The sequence below is a fragment of the Pongo abelii genome, chromosome 16 (assembly GCF_028885655.2).
Source record: "Pongo abelii isolate AG06213 chromosome 16, NHGRI_mPonAbe1-v2.0_pri, whole genome shotgun sequence".
NCBI lineage: Eukaryota > Metazoa > Chordata > Mammalia > Primates > Hominidae > Pongo > Pongo abelii.
Window position 1 is genome coordinate 73,570,992 of NC_072001.2, and position 15,772 is coordinate 73,586,763.

Below are 15,772 nucleotides of genomic sequence, written 5' to 3' on the forward strand. Positions count from 1 at the left end.
TCCTGCCCTGCTAGCCCCTAACACAGGATCAGCCCAGGAGACACTGAAGGAGACTGGCTTTCACAAACACAGAGGACACCACAAGCCCCAAACTTGCTCTGGGGCAGAGCAGCTGCTGGGGGTGGGGAGCAGTTTATGTGGCTTTTGTCCACATCTTTTCTCCAGCAGCCTTCGATCCACCCTTTCAAGGGGTGCATTTAAGAAAGCTGGATTCCTAGGGAGGCACCACAGTCTTGCTCCCCCGAAAACAGAACGGGAGACAACAGAGCTGCAAATAAAAAGAGGCTTTGGAAACACACTCACTCTGGACAACCCACTCCTTAGGAGCCAGGAGGTCCAGACAGGAGCCAGGAGGTCCAACCCACTCCTTAGGAGCCAGGAGGTCCAGACGCAGCCCCTTCACCTCTCCTCCTCCATCCAACATGACCACATCGCCCATTTTGTGCTGAGTGGGGAATGAGAGGATGCATGAAGTGCTTTGGGAAGTCCAGGGTGCATGGCAAGGGTTCCAATTTCTCCACTCCCCGCCGCTGCCTGCGGGTCACCCTTGCCCACTCTGCTCCACAACCCAGGGCTCCTGGGATTCGGTGGAGGGAAAAGCCCGTGAAGGGGACAAATGGATGAGGAAACAGCCCCTACAGCCCCTCTCAGCAAGATCAGCGCCGCAAAGGTAAACTGCCCACAATGCATTAGCTGGCTTTGTCAGGGAAATTGCTTTAGCCTAGCATCATTTTTTATGTGCCTGTTCAATAAAATAATTATTGATGGCCTCATCCATTTAAGTCACAATCAAAATAACAGCCAGGATGGGGCAGCCCTATATTATATCACCAGAGCGAGAACTATTTTCTATAAATTCACAAATACATTCACATTTAGGTGAAAAATTATGCCGTCTAGGATCAAATATATCAGAGGCTGGGAGCTGGGAGGGAGAGGGCCGGGGTCTGAGGGCTTCTTCATTATTCATTAGAGAAACACGCAGGAGCGGGAGGAGCAGCCCTGTGCCTGCCAGTGGGCATCATGGAAGGTAGGGAAGGGATGCCGGTCCCCACTGGAGGCGAGTGATGCTGGCCCTATCTGAAAGCCAGGCAGGCAGACAGCACCAGCTTTCCCAAGGAGGAAGAAATGAATACGTGTGAGTTAGGAGAGAAGCCCATGATTCCCCAGGTGTTAAGAGCTGTGTGCCAATTATCCAGCAATTATCACTATCCAAGATGGTGGGGCAGTTGCAGAGAGAAAAGGGCAGTAGGGGTGGGGGGTGGGAAGGTGGAACCTGAGCCAGGGTAGAGAGAGAGCCAGTGGAAAAGAACAATGGCCAAGCACTGTTGTGTACCAGGCCCTGTGCTGGGCCACCAATCATCTCATCGACCCCTTCAATGCGCCACTGCTGAGGCGAGGGCCTGAGGCTCAGGAGGGGAATTCACTCCTCCAAATGTGCACAGCTTGTAAAGGGCAGAGCTCAGCTTTCTCATCTAATCTCTCAGATGCCAACTTGTGTTCTGGAAGGGCCTCATTCAATAATTTATTGGTAGGTGTGGACTGGAGTTGGAGGTGTTCAGAGTAGGGGCAGAATGGGGATTGTTTGTTTATTAAGGTTTCTTGTCTGTTTGTTTGTGTGTTTGGAGAAAAAATGTGCTTGGCCAAAGCACCAGCACTACTTTCTGAAAGTGAGAAGGTAAGGGAATTGGGGAGAAATCAAGAAAACAGCTAACTTCTGCGTCATGGAGGTGGTGTGGGCCTGGCTGGGTGCGGGCTGTCCAGGGCCAGGCCTAACTTATCTGCAGGGCTTTCTTCAAAACCCCATCCACTTAAGGATAACCCCAGCAAAGGTCCCTTCCTGGTCTGCCTCTCCACCCCACCTGTTTTTAATCGCTTTCCCTCCCGTCCCCATGCCACCCCCACCTCCCACCCCAGGAAGCTCCTAGTGCTCATGTACCAGTGCAGATGGGTTCTCTCTGCCCGGAAGTCTGCATTTTAAATGATTTCTAATTATGACTTGAAAGGCTCTGACTCTGGAGATGAGATTTCAGGAGTTGGCAAAGTATTCTAAGGTCTGGAGATGTCTCCCCCTTGTTCCCCCTAAAATCATACCCTATAGAGCATTGTCTTCCCACTTCTGTTCAGGGCCAGTCCTGAGCCTGTGCCTTCAGTGACACACAAAGTTCAGGGGTTCTGGTGTTGGAGGCATAGAGAGGAAGACTTTGGACAGGGAAACTCTTAAAGCTTCCTTCCTGGTATTTGACCCTCCTCTTGCCTCCTTTAATTAACAAGAGGCCATTTCATTACCTGTGATCTTACCTGGCAAGGCATTTTACTTGCAGGATTTATCTTGGAAAATCCTGGCCTCATGCACAAACAAACTCAGGTCTTACCCCGGCCCTGAATACCCATCCTTCCTGTTGGGAGAACTGTCAGCAGTCTCATCAAAATGATGGGGTTCCTTTGGAAAACAGCCTGGCCGTGCCACAGATGTTAAACACAGAGTTACCACAGGATGCAGCAATTCCTCCCCTGGGCATAGATATCCAAGAGAATGGAAAACATGGGCCCACACAAAGGGTTGGAGAAGAATGTCCAGAGCGCCATTATTCATGATAACCAAAAAGTGGGAACAACTCAAATGTCCATCAACAAATGAGTGGATAAACAAAATGTGGGATAGCCATACAATGAAATAGCACTCAGTAAAAAAGAATGACGTGTTGATTCATGCCACAACATGGATAAATGTCAAAAACATTACGCTAAGTGAAAGAAGCCAGTCACTAATAGACCACATATTGGATGATCCCACTTCTGTGTAATGTCCAAAATAAGCAAAGCCATACAGATAGAAAGTAGATTTACGGTTGCCTAGGGTTGAGGTGTATAGGGAAGAATTGTTAGAAGGAAATGAGGAGTGAGTGCTAATGGGTATGGGGTTTCTTTTGGGGGTGATTAAAAGGTCCCCAAATTGATTGTGGTGATGGTTCCACAATTCTGAACACACAGATTGTACTCTTTAAATGGGTCAGTTGTATGACATGTAAATTATATCTCACTCTGTTAAAAGCAAATAAAGATTATGCCCATTGCTTGGCTGCCAAGGCCTCTAAAACCTTGCTCCTCCTGATGGCCGCCCTTCCACCTGCCTTCCACTCATGCCCACAAACCTGATGCCTAGTTAGCAACCATCCACCAATGACCCACCTTCTCAGCACCCCTGCTTCTGCCCACACCAGGGTTGGAGGGTGGTTCTCCCCAAGCCTCTGCCCCCTGATATTCAGGGCCAGCAGCTTCTCTCCTTGAAGGCCTGTTGCTCACCCCAAAGGCAGCCACACTCCTCAGGATGTCCATCTTTTAGGAAAACCGTGTCTGGGGACTTGTCCAGAGTCCCAGCCTTCTGCAGCAGAAGGCTGGCGTTTGTGACTCTTATTTTTTTGAGACAGAGTCTCGCTCTGTCGCCCAGGCTGGAGTGCAGTGGCGCAATCTCTGCTCACTGCAAGCTTTGCCTCCCAGGTTCACGCCATTCTCCTGCCTCAGCCTCCCGAGTAGCTGGGACTACAGGTGCCCGCCACTACACCCGGCTAATTTTTTGTATTTTTAGTAGAGATGGGGTTTCACCATGTTAGCCAGGATGGTCTCGATCTCCTGACCTCACGATCCGCCCGCCTCGGCCTCCCAAAGTGCTGGGACTACAGGCGTGAGCCACCATGCCTGGCCATTTGTGACTCTTATCTACTGGATGAGTAGCCTCCCATGGCAGGCACTGCCATGAACCACAGGCCAGAAAGAGAAGGAGACCTTCCCAGTACCACGTGGTTGGTCAGGGGATGAACCAGGGCTGGCCGTCCGTCCCTGGGCTTTCCATCAAGGGTTCCCCTCTACCATCACTGGGCAAGGCCCCTAAAAGACAGCCTCGCCCACCCATTGGCTCCATGACAGGCAACTTTTTACAGATACGACATGACAGCCCCTGCTGGAATTAAAGCAGGAAGGTTGGGGTGGGGAGGGCAGTTCCCCCACAGGCTCTCGTTGCTAGGCTCTCTGCGGTGTAATAACTCCCCACACACCTGTCCAGCCCGGCTGTTACAGAGCACTTTCCCACCATTAACTCATGCCTCTGGGAGATGGGCAAATGCCAGCTCGATTTGGGTGGTGGAAGGTGGGTAGGGAACCATCTGAAGCTTAGGCCTGACAGATGCAGAAGGCTCCAGGCAGGGTGGAGTTAGCCTCTGGGGAGCCTATGGGTTCCCCATAAATGTCCCAAAGTTGTGCAGATAAATAAGGGTGGGGATGCCACTGGGCTCAAGCAGGTCAGTCTCTTTTAGGGTCAAGTATTGGCCACCAAGGTCACTTGGCCAGCTTTCCCCCAAGCTGGTTTGATATCCCAGGCTCCAGGTCAGATTCCAGTTCCAGAGTCTCTGCCCTTCTGAGATGCCCACAGCAGGGAGCAGCCACATTGATCCAGGAGGGCCTGACCCCAGCTGCATTCTCCATCTATCATCCAGAGGGCACACCAGGTAAATATGCCCTCCCTGAAGGAGATCCTGAGGCCTCCCGGAACAGGATGTCCATACAGTGATTGAACAAATGCCTGTTTACACAGCATCCTCGCTGAAGACATTGCTGAAACAATCACATCAGGCTGCCTGCAGCCCCCCTGGATTGAGGTCTTTGACCCTCCAGGCTTGGCTAGAAGGGTGGTACAGTGAAGGTACAGTGTGGCTGTGTGGGGTATGTCTCAAATCACACGGGCATGCTGGGGAGAGAGGTGGGAGTGAGGGCCTCCTCCTCCCAGGAAAGGCAAAGGGCCCAAGATGAGCCCCAGACATCCTCTGCTTGAGGATGGTCCTCTCCATCCCAACTAAGCCCAGAAGGCAGGTACAGATTCAAAGGCAGGTGTGGAAAGGACGCGGGTCCACCTGCAGGGTCTATGGTCTTTAAGGGAAAGACCATAGATGGGTGGCCCATGATGGAGAGGGTGGACACAGCAGGGAGACCCAGGGCATAGCGCTCCCAGCCTGGAGAGGGAGGAGAGGAAGGGAATCTTCCCCCACCATGTGGCCATGCTGGGCTGCTGCACCTACTGGCCCACCAGCTGGGCAAACGCTGGAGCTGGCCTACCACGCCGGGAGCCAGCCTCTTGCCGGTGTAGGGCACCTGTGTACAGAGTGGCTGGGGCCTGGATGCACATTAGGGACATCCTCTGCCTTAGGGTGGGGCTCACTCCATCATAGGAACATGGGTGTGCATCCACACATGCTCACAAAAACACATTCATTCAAGAAATATTTATCAATTAAAAGCTTTCTAGAGACAAATGAGAATGAGAACACAATTTACCAAAACCTATGAGAGACAGCAAAAGCAGTCCTAAGATGGAAACTTATAGCAATGAACGCCTATATCAAAAAAGTAGAAAGATCTCAAATAACAACCTTTCCTTATTCCTCAAAAAACTAGAAAAACAAAGACAATCTAGGCCAAAAATAAGTAGAAGGAAAGAAATAATAAAGATCAGAGCAGAAATAAATAAAATAGAGATGAGGAAAATGATGCAAAACGTCAACAAAATAAAAAGCTGATTTTTTAAAAAGACAATCAACAAACCTTTAGCTAGACTAAGAAAAAAGAGAAAACTCAAAATAAATCAGAAATGAGAAAGGAGACATTACAATTAATACCACAGAAATACAAAATATGACTACCACAGTAGTTGCAACAGATGACCATGAACAACTATGCACCAACAAATTGAAAAACCTAAAGGAAATGGATAAATTCCTACACACATACAACCTACCATGAATGATTCATGAAGAAGCAGAAAACCTGAACAGACCAATAAATAATGAGTAATGAGATTGAAGCAGTAATGAAAAGCTCCCATCAAAGAAAAGCCAAGGACCTGATGGCTTCACTGCTAAATTCTACTAAACATATAAAGAAGAGTTAATACCATTTTTTCTACTCAAACTATATGTATTAGTCTGTTCTCACACTGCAAATAAAGACGTACCCAAGACTGGGTGATTTATAAAGAAAAAGAGGTTTAATGGACTCACAGTTCCATGTGGCTGGGGAGGCCTCACACTCATGGTAGAAGGAAAAAGGCATATCTTACATCGTGGCAGGCAAGAAAGAACGAGAGCCAAGTGAAAGGGGAAACCCCTTATAAAATCATCAGATCTTGTGAGACTTATTCACTATCACAAGAGCAGTAGGGGGAAACCACCCCCATAATTCAGTATCTCCCACTGGCTCCCTCCCACAGCACCTGGGAATTATGGGAGCTACCATTCAAGATGAGATTTGGGTGGGACACAGTCAAACCATATCACTATAAGAAAGAAAAAGAAAAGAAAGAAAAAAGAAAGAAAGAAAGAAAGAAAGAAAGAAAGAAAGAAAGAAAGAAAGAGAGAGAAAGAGAGAGAGAGAGAGAAAGGAAGGAAGGAAGGAAGGAAGGAAGGAAGGAAGGAAGGAAGGAAGGAAGGAAGGAAGGAAGAAAGAGAGAGAGAGAAAGAGAAAGAAAAAATGAAGAGGAGGTAATACTTTCACATTTATTCTACAAGGCCAGCATTACTCTGATACCAAAACCACACAAAGATACAACAACAAAAGAAAACTACAGGATAATATCCCTCATGAACACTCATGCAAAAATCCTCAACAAAATACTAGCAAATCAAATTTAATAACACATTGAAAAGATCGTTCACCATGATCAAGTAGGATTCATCCCAGTGACACAAAAATGGTTCAACATACACAAATCAGTAAATGTGATACATCACATTAACAGAATCAAGGACAAAAACCATATAGTTCTTTCAATAGATGCTGAAAAAGCATTCATTAAAATTCAAAATCCTTCATGATAGAAACTCTCAACAAACTAGGAATATATAATACCTCGCCACAATAAAGGCCATATATGGCAAATCCACAGCTAACATTATACTGAATGGGGAAAAGTTGAAAGTTTTTCCTCTGAAGTCTGGAATAAAAAGGGATGCCCACTTTCACCACTTTTATTCAACATAGTACTGGAAGTTCTAGCCAGAGCAATTAGACAAGAGAAAGAAATAAAGGACATCCAAATTGGAAAGGAGGAAGTCAAATTATTCCTGTTTATAGATGGCATGATTTTATATATAGAAAACTCTAACGATTCCACACACAAAAAAGTTAGAACTAATAAAGTAACTTAGTAAATTTAAGGATAAAAATATCAACATACAAAAATCAGTAGTATTTCTATACACTAATAGCTAGCTATCTGAAAAAGAAATCAAGAAAGGAAATACATTTATAATAGCTACAAAAAAAATACCTAGGAATCAACTTGACCAAGGAGGTGAAAGATCTCTACAATGAAAATTCTAAAACATGATGAAAGAAATTGAAGTGACAAGTAAATGGAAAGATATTCATGAATTAGAATAACTAATATTGTTAAAATGTCTATATTACTAAAACTAATCTATGGATTCAATGCAATTCTTATCAAAATATCAATAACATTCTTCACCAAAGTAGAAAAAAACAAAGTTTTTTTCTTTTTTAGACAGAGTCTGACTCTGTCACCAGGCTGGAGTTCAGTGGCATGATCTCAGCTCACTGCAACCTCTGCCTCCCGGGTTCAAGCAATTCTCCTCCCTCAGCCTCCTGAGTAGCTGGGACTACAGCTGCATGCCACCAAGCCAAGTTAATTTTTGTATTTTTAGTAGAGATAGAGTTTCACCACGTTGGCCAGGATGGTCTCGATCTCTTAACCTCGTGATCTGCCCGCCTCGGCCTCCCAAAGTGCTGGGATTACAGGTGTGAGCCACTGTGCCCAGCCAAAAAAAAATCTTAAAATTCATATGGAAAGGCAAAGACCCCAAATAGCCAAAGCAATCTTCAACAAAAAGGACAAAACTGGAGGCATCACACTACCTAACTTCAAAATATACTACAAAGCTATAGTAACCAAAACAGCATGATACTGGCATAAAAACAGATGCATAGACCACTAGAACAGAATAGAGAACTCAGAAATAAATCCCTGCATTTTCAACCAACTGATTTTTGACAAAGACACTAAGAACACACGTTGGGGAAAGGATGGTCTCTTCAATAGATGATGCTGGGAAAACTAGATATCCACAGGCAGAAGAATGAAACTAGAGCCCTATCTCTCACCATATACAAAAATCAACTCTAAATTGATTTAAAGACTTACATGTAAGATTCAAAACTATGAAACTTCTAGAAGAAAATGTGGGAGAAATGCTTCATAAAATTAGGCTGGGCAAGGATTTTTTGAATAAGACCTAAAAGGCACAAAAGCGAAAATAGACAAATGAGATTACATCAAGCTAAAAAGCTTCTACACAGCAAAGGAAACAATCAATATACTGAGGAGGTAATCCACAGAATGGGAGAGATTATTGAAAACTATGCAGCTGACAATGGGTTAATATTTAGCATATGTAAATAACTCAAACAACTCAATAGCAGAAAAACAAATAATCCAATTAAAAATGGGCAAAGACCTTCTCAAAATAAGACATACAAATGGCCAACAGAAATATGAAAAAACTTCAACATCACTAATCATCAGAGAAATGCAAATGGAAACCACAGCGCAATATTATCTCACCCCAGCTAGAATGGCTATAATCAAAAAGACAAAAAAAAATAACAAATGCTGGCAAGGATGCAGAGAAAAGGGAATTTTTATATTCTGCTTGTGGGAATGTAAATTAGTATAATCATTATAAAAAACAGTATGGAGGCTCTTCAAAAAATTAAAAATAAAACTACAATATAATCCAGCAATCCCACTCCTGGGTATACATCCAAAGGAAATAAAAATCAGTATGTCTAAGAGAAATCTGCACTCCCATGTTTATTGTGGCATTATTCACAATAGCCAAGATATGGAATCAACCTAAGTGTCCATCTAATGATAAATAGATAAAGAAAATGTGGTATGTATACACAATAGAATACTATGCAGTCATAAAACAAAATGAAATCCTATCATTTGTGATAACACAGATGAACCTGGAGGACACTTTAAGTGAAAAAAGCCCAGCACAGAAAGACAAACCCTGCACGATCTCAATCATATGTGGAATCCAAAGAAGTCGATTTCATAGAAATACAGAGTAGAATGGTGGCCACCAGAGGCTGGGGAGTCTCTTCAATAAATGGTCTCTTCAATAAATGATGCTGGGAAAACTAAATATCCACAAGCAGAAGAATGAAACTAGAGGCCTCTCACCATATACAAAAATCAACTCTAAATGGATTAAAGACTCAAATGTAAGATTCAAAACTATGAAACTTCTTCCAGTGGAGAGACTGGGAGAGGTTGGTTAACAGGTTCACAGTTATAGTTAGACAGGACAAATAAGTTCTGGTGTTCTATTGCACCAAAGAGTGATCACAGCAAATAACAATCTAGTGTAGATTTTAAGATAGCTAGAAGATTTTGAATGTTATCACCATAAAAAAAGATAAATGTTTTAATTGATGGATATGATAATTACCACAACTTTTTCATATGTATGCATGCATTGAAACATCACATTGTCCTCCTAAAATATGTATGATTATTATGTGTCAATTATAAATAAGAATTAAATATGATAAAAGAAATATTTATTAAGCACTTACTTTGCACCAGAGCTTGTTCCAAGTTTTGAGAATACAGCAATGAACAAAACCATCTCTGCCCTCATAGAACTCACATATTGGCAAAAGGGTGCCAATTAGAAAGGAGACCCTATTGCAGCCCACGGAGGGTGAGCCATAGCAGGGTGGGGTGTTGCCTCATCCGGGAAGCACAAGGGGTCAGGGATTTCCCTTTCCTAGCCAAGAGAAGCCGTGACAGACTGTACCTGGAGGAACGGTACACTCCCATCTACATACTATGCTTTTCCCAAGGTCTTACCAATTGGCAGACCAGGAGATTCTCTCCCGTGCCTGGCTCGGGGGTCCCACGCCTATGGAGACTTGCTCACTGCTAGCGCAGCAGTCTGAGATCGACCTGCAACACTGCAGCCTGGTGGCGGGAGGGGTGTCAGCCATTGCTGAGGCTTAAGTAGGTAAACAAAGTAGGTAGGGAAGCTCAAACTGGGCAGATCCCACTGCAGCTCGGCAAGGCCTACCACCTCTCTAGACTCCACTTCTGTGGTCAGGGCATATAGCTGAACAAAAGGCAGCAGACAACTTCTGCAGACTTAAACGTCCCTGTCTGACAGCTCTGAAGAGAGCAGTGGTTCTCCCAGCACAGTGTTCAAGCTCTGAGAACGGACAGACTGCCTCCTCAAGCGGGTCGCTGACCCCCTTGTAGGTTGACTGGAAGATACCTCCCAGTAGGAGCTGACAGACACCTCATACAGGTGGGTGCCCCTCTGGGACAAAGCTTCCAGAGGAAGGATCAGGCAGCAATATTTACTGTTCTGCAATATTTGGTGTTCTGCAATATTTGCTGTTCTGCAGCCTCCACTGTTGATACCCAGGCAAACAGGATCTGGAGTGGACCTCCAGCACACTCCAACACACCTGCAGCTGAGGGGCCTGACTGTTAGAAGGAAAACTAACAAGCAGAAAGGAATAGCGTCAACATCAACAAAAAGGACATCCACATCAGAACCCCAACATCAAAGACCAAAGGTAGATAAAACCACAAAGATGGGGAGAAACCAGAGCAGAAAAACTGAAAATTCCAAAAACCGGAGCACCTCTTCTCCTCCAAAAGATCGCAGCTCCTTGCCAGCAGCGGATCAAAACTGGACAGAGAAGGAATTTGATGAGTTGACAGAAGTAGGCTTCAGAAGGTTGGTAATAACAAACTACTCTGAGCTAAAGGAGCATGTTCTAACCTATCACAAGGAAGCTAGAAACATTGAAAAAAGGTTAAATGAATGGTTAACTAGAATAAACAGTGTAAAGAAGCGCTTAGATGACCTGATGGAGCTGAAAACCACAGCATGAGAACTTCGTGATGCATGCACAAGCTTCAATAGCCGATTCGATCAAGTGGACGAAAGGACAAAAGGATATCAGTGATAGAAGATCAAATTAATGAAATAAAGTGAGAAGACAAGATTAGAGAAAAAAGCATGAAAAGAAACACACAAAGTCTCCAAGAAATATGGGACTATGTGAAGAGACCAAATCTACATTTGATTGGTGTACCTGAAAGTGACGGGAAGAATGGAACCAAGTTAGAAAACACTCCTCAGGATGGTATCCAGGAGAACTTCCCCAATGTAGCAAGGCAGGCCAACATTCAAATTCAGGAAATACAGAGAACACCACAAAGATACTCCTCAAGAAGAGCAGTCCCAAGACACATAATTGTCAGATTCACCAAGGTTGAAATGGAGGAAAAAATGTTAAGGGCAGCCGGAGAGAAAGGTTGGGTTACTCACTAAGGGAAGCCCATCAGAACTAACAGCAGATCTCAGCAGAAACCCTACAAGCCAGAAGAGAGTGGGGGACAATATTCAACATCCTTAAAGAAAAGAATTTTCAGCCCAGAATTTCATATCCAGCCAAACTAAGCTTCATAAGCAAAGGAGAAATAAAATCCTTTATAGACAAGAAAATGCTGAGAGATTTTGTCACCACCAGGCCTGCCTTACAAGAGCTCCTGAAGGAAGCACTAAACATGGAAAGGAACAACCAGTACCAGCCACTTCAAAAACATGCCAAATTGTAAAGACCATTGATACTATGAAGAAACTGCAACAATTAATGAGCAAAATAACCAGCTAACATCATAATGACAGGGTCAAATTCACACATAGCAATATTAACCTTAAATGTAAATGGCCTAAATGCCCCAATTAAAAGACACAGACTGGCAAATTGGATAAAGAGTCAAGACCCATCAATGTGCTGTATTCAGGAGACCCATCTCACATGCAGAGACACACATAGGCTCAAAATAAAGGGATGGAGGAAGATCTACCAAGCAAATGGAAGCAAAAAAAAAAAAAAAAAAAAAGCAGGGGTTGCAATCCTAGTCTCTGATAAAACAGACTTTAAACCAACAAAGATCAAAAGAGACAAAGAAGACCATTACATAATGGTAAAGGGATCAATTCAACAAGAAGTGCTAACTATCCTAAATATATATGCACCCAATACAGGAGCACCCAGATTCATAAAGCAAATCCTTAGAGACCTACAAAGAGACTTGGACTCCCACACAATAATAATGGGAGACTTTAATACCCCACTGTCAATATTACACAGATCAGTGAGACAAAAGGTTAACAAGGATATCCAGGACTTCAACTCAGCTCTGCACCAAGTGGACCTAACAGACATCTACAGAACTCTCCACCCCAAATCAACAGAATATACATTCTTCTCAGCACCACATCGCACTTATTCTAAAATTGACCACATAATTGGAAGTAAAACACTCCTCAGCAAATGTAAAAGAACAGAAATCACAACAAACTGTCTCTCAGACCACAATGCAATCAAATTAGAACTCACAATTAAGAAACTCACTCAAAACCGCACAACTACATGGAAACTGAACAACCTGCTCCTGAATGACTACTAGGTAAATAATGAAATGAAGACAGAAATAAAGATGTTCTTTGAAACCAATGAGAACAAAGACACAACGTACCAGAATCTCTGGGACACATTTAAAGCAGTGTGTAGAGGGAAATTTATAGCACTAAATGCCCACAAGAGAAAGCAGGAAAGATCTAAAATAAACACCCTAACATCACAATTAAGAGAACTAGAGAATCAAGAGCAAACAAATTCAAAAGCTAGCAGAAGGCAAGAAATAACTAAGATCAGAGCAGAACTGAAGGAGATAGACACACACACACACACACACACACACACACACACACACACAAACCCTTCAAAAAATCAATGAATCCAGGAGCTGTTTTTTTTGAAAATATCAACAACAAAATAGACTGCTAGCAAGATTAATAAAGAAGAAAAGAGAGAAGAATCAGATAGACACAATAAAAAATGATAAAGGAGATATCACAGAAATGCAAACTACCATCAGAGAATACTATAAATACCTCTACACAAATAAACTAGAAAATCTAGAAGAAATGGATAAATTCCTGGATACATACACCCTCCCAAGACTAAACCAGGAAGAAGTTGAATCCCTGAATAGACCAATAGCAGGTTCTGAAATTGAGGCAATAATTAATAGCCTACCAACCAAAAAAAGCCCAGGACCAGACGGATTCACAGCCGAATTCTACCAGAGGTACAAAGAGGAGCTGATACCATTCCTTTTGAAACTATTCCAATCAATAGAAAAAGAGGGAACCCTCCTAACTCATTTTATGAGACCAGCATCATCCTGATACCAAAGCCTAGCAGAGACACAACAAAAAAAGAGAATTTTAAACCAATACCCCGATGAACATTGATGCAAAAATCCTCAATGAAATACTGGCAAACTGAATCCAGCAGCACATAAAAAGCTTATCCACTGCGATCAAGTCGGCTTCATCCCTGGGATGCAAGGCTGGTTTAACATATGCAAATCAATAAACATAATCCATCACATAAACAGAACCAATGACAAAAACCACATGATTATCTCAATAGATGCAGAAAAGGCCTTTGACAAAATTCAACACCCCTTCATGCTAAAAATTCTCAATAAACTAGGTATTGAGAATGGGATAAACTAGGTATTGATGGAACATATCTCAAAATAATAAGAGCTATATATGACAAACCTACAGCCAATATCATACTGAATGGGCAAAAACTGGAAGCATTCCCTTTGAAAACTGGCACAAGACAAGGATGCCCTCTCTCACCACTCCTATTCAACATAGTGTTGGAAGGGCAGGGCAATCAGGCAAGAGAAAGGAATAAAGGGTATTCAATTAGGAAAAGAGGAAGTCAAATTGTCCCTGTTTGCAGATGACATGATTGTATATTTAGAAAACCCCATCGTCTCAGCCCAAAATCTCCTTAAGCTGATAAGCAACTTCAGCAAAGTCTCAGGATACAAAATCAATGAGCAAAAATCATAAGCATTCCTATACACCAATAACAGATGAACAGAGAGCCAAATCATGAGTGAACTCCCATTCACAATTGCTTCAAAGAGAATAAAATACCTAGGAATTCTACTTACAAGGGATGTGAAGGACCTCTTCAAGGAGAACTACAAACCACTGCTCAACGAAATAAAAGAGGACACAAACAAATAGAAGAACGTTCCATGCTCATGGATAGGAAGAATCAATATTGTGAAAACGACCATACTGCCCAAAGTAATTTATAGATTCAGTGCTATCCCCATCAAGCTACCACTGACTTCCTTCACAGAATTGGAAAAAAATACTTTAAAGTTCATATAGAACCAAAAAAGAACCCGCATAGCCAAGACAATCCTAAGCCAAAAGAACAAAGCTGGAGGCATCATGTTACCTGACTTCAAACTGTACTACAAGGCTACAGTAACCAAAACAGCATGGTACTGGTACCAAAACAGATAGCCTCAGAAATAACACCACACATCTACAACCATCTGATCTTTGATGAACCTGACAAAAACAAGAAATGGGGAAACAATTCCCTATTTAATAAATGGTGCTGGGAAAACTGGCTAGCCCTATGTGGAAAGCTGAAACTGGATCCCTTCCTTACACCTTATACAAAAATTAATTCAAGATGGATTAAAGACTTAAATGTAAGACCTGAAACCATAAAAACCCTAGAAGAAAACCCAGGCAATACCATTCAGGCCATACGCATGGGTAAAGACTTCATGACTAAAACACAAAAAGCAATGGCAACAAAAGCCAAAATGGACAAATGTGATCTAATTAAACTAAAGAGCTTCTGCACAGCAAAAGAAACTATCATCAGAGTGAACAGGCAACCTACAGAATGAGAGAAAATTTTTGCAATCTACCCATCTGACAAAGGGCTAATATCCAGAATCTACATAGAACTTAAACAAATTTACAAGAAAAAAACAAACAACCCCATCAAAAAGTGAGCAAGGGATATGAACAGACACTTCTCAAAATAAGACATTTATGTAGCCAACAGACACATGAAAAAATGCTCATCATCACTGGTCATCAGAGAAATGCAAATCAAAACCACAATGAGATACCATCTCACGCCAGTTAGAATGGCGATCATTAAAAAGTCAGGAAACAACAGATGCTGGAGAGGATGTGGAGAAATAGGAATGCTTTTACACTGTTGGTGAGAGTGTAAATTAGTTCAGCCATTGTGGAAGACAGTGTGGCGATTCCTCAAGGATCTAGAACCAGAAATCTCATTTGACTCAGTGATCCCATTACTGGGTATATACCCAAAGGATTATAAACCATGCTACTATAAAGACACATGCACGTGTATGTTCATTGTGGCACTCCTCACAATAGCAAAAACTTGGAACCAACCCAAATGTCCATCAGTGATAGACTAGATTAAGAAAATGTGGCACATATACACCATGGAATAGTACGCAGCCATAAAAAAGGATGAGTTCATGTCCTTTGCAGGGACATGGATGAAGCTGGAAACCATCATTCTCAGCAAACTATCACAAGGACAGAAAACGAAACACTGCATGCCCTCATGCATAGGTGGGAGTTGAGCAATGAGAACACATGGACACAGGGCAGGGAACATCACACACTGGGGCCTATCGGTTGGTGGGGAGAGCTGGGGGAGGTGTAGAATTAGGAGAAATACCTAATGTAAATGTCGAGTTGATGGGTGCAGCAAACCAACATGGCACAGGTATACCTAT